Below are 7,368 nucleotides of genomic sequence, written 5' to 3'. Positions count from 1 at the left end.
ATATTTTAGTTAAACTTATTGTTTGATTTAATTGATTTTTTATTTGTTAATATTTAATTAAATTTTTAATACACAAAATAAGTTTCTTAAATAAGCGAAAAAGAAAAATTAGTTTTATGTAAATATATCAAATATAAATAATTATATCTTGTAATTAAATTTTATTTTTACAACATTATAATAAAATCTTTCTTATAATATTAGATTTTTAAAATGTTTACTAAAATTTATAATTTTTAGAAAATATTTTTTTTTAAAACCCACTCATAAGGCCTATGCGTTCATTCAAAAAATCGGTTACAGTGTCCTTAAAAGGCTCCACCAGCTCTCTAGTGCTCAGAAGAGCTACAATCCAAAAAGAAAATAGAATTCATACGAGCCAGCGGATCCTTAAACTAAGATTACAAAAATAACCTAATAAAAACGGGCTATGAAGCAAAAGCACCCAAAAAAGAGAACTTTTATTACATCCAGTGAACGTACGCTCCTCTACGTTTGGTTTAGGCAAAAAAGCGCCTGTACCGAGTTTTTCCAAAAAACTCGGTACAACTCGGTACTCGGTACTCGGTACAGACGCTTTTTTTGCCTGAACCGAACGTAGAGGAGCGTACGTTCACTGGATAAAATAAAAGTTCCAAAAAAGGAGAGACCACTTAATCTTGATAGCTTTCAGGTCCACTCTCCTGCAAAAAAATCCACTATAAAGCAAAATGAAAAACCAGAAAATAAAATAACATACCTTTCTCAAAAATCTGCTCCGCTTGTAATAGTACCTGCAAAGAAACCTCAAGAAAAACATAAGTCCAAGAATAGCACGTAACACCATACCAAGCCACTACACATTAAGAAAAAACCCGCACCACACAACACCCAACATGTTAGGCCAAAAATCTTGCCAAAAGTATCTGTAAACAGCCCTGCCCTTACCAACAAAAAAGGCCCTCCAAACCCAGCCAAACATCACCGTAACCACCAACACCAGTATTACAGCCACTAGCACCCATGAAACCCAGAACACAGCCCATGCAAACGAGAAAAACCCCCAGTTAAAAATGATCAACCACCCAGACAGGCTCCAGATAGATATCCAACCACAACAATTCCACCACCACAAAACCATATTCCACCACACCCCCAGATGATAGCACAAAGCTCCCAGAAAAACCAAGCGAGCAGCCAAAGAAAAAAACCCCAGGACAGCACCACCACAACCCAAAAACCAAAACACTCACCCATGCCTAAAGCGTGGCATAGCCACCTTATCCAGTAACAGCATACCATTCAAGGATTGATCCAAATTATGAATATCCAACTCCTCATAACCACCAAGGGACGAACCCTTATTCGCTAACCAATCAGCACAGACATTACCTTCCCGGAAAATATGAGTTATATAGCAGTTCATCAATGGCAGTAAATTTTTAACTTTCCTAATAATATAAAAATACTGAGCATTACCTGAGAAATCATCATTCAAAATTCGAACCAGATTTAAGGAATCCACTTCGATCCAGACCCAATTCAAACCCAATTTTAAACACATTTCTAGACCCAAACGGAGAGCAATTAATTCAGCCAAGATAACATCCCCCACTTTCAACGGAGAAGCAAAAGCATCCAAAGTATCACCAAGATAATCCCTGATGATACCCCCCGCACCCGCCTTATTATTGCCAATCAATCCATCCGTATTTAATTTCACATAAGGGGGTTTGGGTTTGATCCAGTAAACAACGGACTCAGCATTATTAGAGGATAACGTTACCAGATTGATGCCAAACTTCACCGCAAGATCTTTACACCTAGTAAAAGTCTTACAAGAAATAACTTTATAATTATAAAGCTGTAAAACCTTTCTTCTCACATTATTAATAATACTATAAGCCTCCATCTTAATATTTTCATGCTTAGCCTTATTCCTTGCTTCCAAATGTACCATAATATGAGAATACGTAACAAGTTGAAAAAATGACATTTCACAGGCATAAACCAACTTGTCAACATAGAAATTAAATTTTCATGAGTAGTAGAAAAATTCTTACCCGTTAAGCTATTAAAATACAACCACACTTGCTTAGCCACCATGCCGTTACAAAACAAATGATCAATATGTTCACTAAAGGAGCAACATAAACATCTAGAAGCAAGAACAATACCTTTCTTTTGCAACAAATTATTAATCAGAATGAAACCTTTAATGCAACACCAAACAAAAGTTGAATAAGTTATAGGGAAAGAACTATGCCAAATAGCAGCAAAAATCTGAGATTTCTCCCTAGCATTCCTAATGTTCTCCCATATATCACGCAATTGAAATTTACCATTCGAAGAAGCCAAAAAAAGAATTCTGTCACTACAGTTAATGTTTAGGGGGATATCAATGATCTAAAATGAAGGAAGAAACTTTGATCCTAAAGAAGGAAGAAACTTTCCCAAGAAGGAAGAAACTTTGATCCCACACATTATCCCTAAAGAAGGAAGAAACTTTCAACTTCTCCACATCCCACACATTATCCCTAAAGAAGGAAGAAACTTTGATCCTCTCCACAGTATGAGAGTTTAAATATTCATCAATAGATGAACCACCCAACCAATTATCCTGCCAAAAATAAATATCCCCCTTTCCCAACCCCCATTGCACAAAATTTTCCGCTTCCCACTTAATGTTGCACAACCTTTTCCAAGTAAGGGAGTCGGAATTTAAAAAAAAAACACAACATGGGGTGACTATTATTACAATACTTCACATTCATATACCGAGCCCATAAACTACTATTCGATCTAAAAGAAAACCACAACTTGTGAGAAAAAGCAATAACCATATCATTGAAGTTCTTACAACCCAGCCCCCCTTCATCTAATTTCCCATAAATTTTGTGCCAAGACGCCCAATGAATAACCTTAGAATTACTTTTGGCTCCCCAAAAAAAATTTGTTTATCTTTCTCTCCATTCTATTGAAAATAGTAACATACGGCATTAAGGTATGAAATAAATAAATTGGAATAGAATTCAGGACAGATTTGATAAGAACTAAACGACCACCAAAGGATAACAAACTCGAAGACCAATTAGTCAGTTTCTTTTGAATAATAGTAAAAATATATTCAAAAAGGAAGTTTTTCTTTTTACCTTTATAAATCGGAGTACCCAAATATTTGATAGGCAATTTTTTCGGTTGAAACCCACAAACCCTTTGAATAGCCTGAGTCCTGTTCTGATTGATAGAGTTGCCAACAATAAAATTGCATTTATCTTTGCTAAAAGCAAGACCACTATAATCTTTAAATTTAATCAGAAATTTCATTAAAATTTTCACATTCTTAATGGAACCGTTATCAAAAAGGATGAAATCATCAGCAAAGCTTAAATGCGAAATAGAAAACCCTCTAATCGTTATAAAGTTCAAACTCACATTTTTAGCATAAAGATCTTCTAATCCTCTAGACAGATACTCCATAGCAATTATAAAAATAGAAGGAGAAATAGTATCTCGTTGCCTAAGACCTTTATAAGACTTAAAATACCAATGTTTTCTACCATTAATAATAACATAAAAGAAACAGTTCTCCACACTATTTTTAATCAGAAGGATGAAATCTTGACTGAAACCAAACAAAGACAACACTCTATAAAGAAACTTCCAATTCAAATTATCATACGCTTTAGTGATGTCCAGTTTAAAAATAATATTACAACCAGAAACCTTATTGTTAATATCATGAGTAAGCTCCTGAGCAAGGAGGACATTATCACTTATGCATCTACCCTTAACAAAACTAGTTTGATTTAATGATATAATTCTAGGAAGTAAATTAGCCAATCTACTAGCAATGATTTTAGAGTTTAATTTATTCAAAAAGGTACAAAGGCTAATAGGTCTAAAATCCGTCCAAACATCAGCACCCTCTTTCTTCGGAATAAGAACAATATTAGAGGAAGAACAAAATTTCGGATAAGGATTACCTCCAAAAAAATCTTGCACAGCATTAATAACATCACCCTTAACAGTCTCCGAAGACTTTTGAAAAAACTTGGTAGTGAAACCATCAGGATCCGCAGTAGCCTCTCCATTCATATCTGTCAAAACATTGAAAATTTCAGTCTCATTTGGAAGTTGGCAAAGCAAATAATTATCATAATCTTTAATTAGATTAGGAATAACCTCAGGATTAACAATTGGGAGAATATTATCATTGCACTTAAACATATTAACAAAAAAATCCATCCCGACTTACAAATTAACTCATTAGTCTCCAGAAAAATCCCATCATTGTTCACAATTCTATGAATTTGACTTTTAGTTTTATTTTTATTAGCCATAGCATGGAAAATTTTGGTGTTTCTGTCTCCCTCAATGACAAACTTGGCATTAGACTTTTGTTTCCAATAGGCTTCTTCTTGGCATTGAAGATTACATAAAACGTTTTTAGCAAGGTTTAAATTCACACTATTTTCCTCATTAGGGTGATCAAGGTAAACCCCCTCTAACTCAACCACTTTAGACTCAGCTTCCATGATATTCGAAAAGATATTTTTAAAAACATTTTTATTCTAGTATCTCAAATATTGTTTAAGTCTAGACAATGTAGCCCAAAGCCTCAACATACCCGCAATGCTGTTATTCAGGAAAGCAGTAGCATTCCAATTGCTATCAATCACATCTTTAAAATTATCATGAAGTAACCACATGTTAAGGAATCTAAAAGCAAAAGTGCCAGTTTGGTTAAGAACATTAACATTTAAAAGCAAAGGGGCATGATCAGACATCGTTCTACTAAGATGTTCAACATTAGTGGCAGAAAATTTAGCTAACCAATCATTGTTAAATGTCTAAACGTTGACACATACTACCCTATTCCAAGTAAAAGGGCTGCCAAGGAAACCAATATCATTAAGGTTACAATCATTAATCATCGCATTAAATTCTTCCATAGCTTTAATATTAGGCCTACAACCACCACTCCTCTCACTAGCATTCGAAATAATGTTAAAATCTCCTCCAATACACCACAGACCATTAATGTTAGCACCAAAGTTAACAATTTGATCCCAAAGATTAATACGATCAATTCTATTACTAGCAGCATAAACAAAAGAAGCAAAACAATTCATATTACACACATTAATATTACAATGAACAACTTGATTCAGATCAACCACAATGTCTAATAAAATGTTCTTCTTCCACATAATTCAGATTTTGTTAGAAATATTCGCAAAGTGCATAGAGAAACCCAACAACTTAGCAGTATCCGTAATTCTAGCAGCATTAATAAGAGGCTCACTTAAGATTAGAAGTTGAATATTATACATCCTACAAAGATTTTTAACACACAATTTAGAAACCTTACCGCCAATCCCCCTAACATTCCACATCAGAGCTTTAATCATTACCAGCTTTAGAAGAAGTTTGAGCTCTAGTGGATCTAGGAGTGGCAGGGCAGCTATTTTTATGTTTACCTTTTATTTTACCACTCATAACACTAGTATCCTTTTCACCCATTTTTAGATATTTAGAAGTATGAGACGATAAAACCGTACCTTGGTTCATTTTAGAAGTATCAACAACATTAACATTAGGAATAACTTCACCTTCCTCATAGGAGTCCCCCAAAGCATCCTCACCATTCTCAACCACGATGTCACTGTTATCCTGTTTCGAGATTAAAGCATTCTCAATAGCCACAGAGTTAGAATTAACAGGCAACTCATTTAAAATATCATCAATTAAAATAAAAAGTTTAGGATTCGCAGCATTATCAGTAGAATCGTTAAGCACAATATTATTATCTAAAGAATTTAAAGCCAGTTCAGAATTATCCAGATTCATCATATGATCAATCTTCTCAATTTCACCTCTTATTTCACCCCCATCCAAATTACCATTATGCACAGTCAGAGGAGGTTCCACCTGAGCAACATTAACATCCCCACTAGCTTTCTCGATAGGCACAAAAACTTTAATGTTCTCGGTAGAACCAGGCCTCCCACCAGCATGCCCAGAAACTTTCTTTAAATCCGGATGAAGTTTAAAGCAATCCACAAGGCCATGACTGTGCATTTTACAGTGATTGCATAACTCAGGAACTTTCTCAAATTCCGCTTTTTGCAAGTAGCCATAAGCTTTAGAACCCACCCAAATTTCTTTGGGATGCTTTTTCGAAATATCCACTTCAACCAGTACTCTCGCAACCGAAGGACGGGTTCGAGAGGCCATAGCCTGATCCATTTGAAGAGCTCTACCGAAAATAGAACCCAAAGCATGCAAAACTTTTGAATTGAAAAAATGCAGACGGAGGTTCGGAAAAGAAATCCAAATCGGCACTATGGGTGACTCTTCTTTTATATCAAAAAAAGGAGTCCACTTCAAAACCCTCGTTTGGCAGTTCAAAATGAAATAAGAACGTCTAGCAAATACTCTACTATAATCTAAATCATTTGATAATTGTGTAGCAACATGCCTTGCATCCAACAATCCAACAGAATAAAAACCGGAAAGCTTTAAAGACGAGAAAAAATTCCGAATCGCATCAAGGTTAGGGTGACGCAAACCGAATTTACCCACCAATGTAAATTGAAAAGGGGAAGCAAGTTTCAGCACTTCCTCATCTGATAATAACACAGCAGGAACGTCATTAAAGACAGATTGTTGAACATTCGGAAAAATATCACCTGAAGCAGCAGCACCATATAGAACTTCTTTAAATGATCTAGATCTAGAAGGAGAACCAGATCCCTCATCATCTAGGTTAAAAAAACCTTTCTTCTTTGCCACAGATGAATCCGACGCAGCTTTCCCCCAAGGGTTAGCTGGAGGAGCCACCGCCATCGATATCGCACAAAAGCCCAAAAGGGCACCAACGAAACCTGGAGAACCTCAAAACCCTACCAATCGAACAAACCACAAGACCAAAGTGGGAGAAAAGCAGAGCGAAAGCGGAAGGCAGCGATCGCACCGGGGATGCCCTAATCGCCAGAGCGGCGCGATAGAGCAGAGGAGGCCTACTTGTTTCAGCCTTATGATTGTTAGCTAATGGTAATTTTTAGAAAATATGTTAGTAAGCTATAATTAAAAAAAGAAGCAAAATCGGGAAAACTAAGGGAAGTGAGAAAACGAAAATTTTTTTCCCAAAAAAAGTAATTTGGGTTTGTATTTTCTATGAAAATGTAAATTCAATTTATTTTTTTGCTCCTATTAAAATTACATTTACTGATTCCCTTTTTACTTATTTTAGCTAAAATTCAAGTCCTATTTATAATTTCGCGAATATATTAAGCATATATTAATTTTTTTAATTCATTTTAAATTAGATGGCTCCACTTAGGCTACCTTTAATGTTGTTAAAATCATTAATGTAAGACAATT

This window comes from Dendrobium catenatum, unplaced genomic scaffold (assembly GCF_001605985.2).
Source record: "Dendrobium catenatum unplaced genomic scaffold, ASM160598v2 fragScaff_scaffold_1694, whole genome shotgun sequence".
NCBI classification, from domain to species: Eukaryota; Viridiplantae; Streptophyta; class Magnoliopsida; order Asparagales; family Orchidaceae; genus Dendrobium; species Dendrobium catenatum.
Note: the sequence above shows the minus strand (reverse complement) of the source record.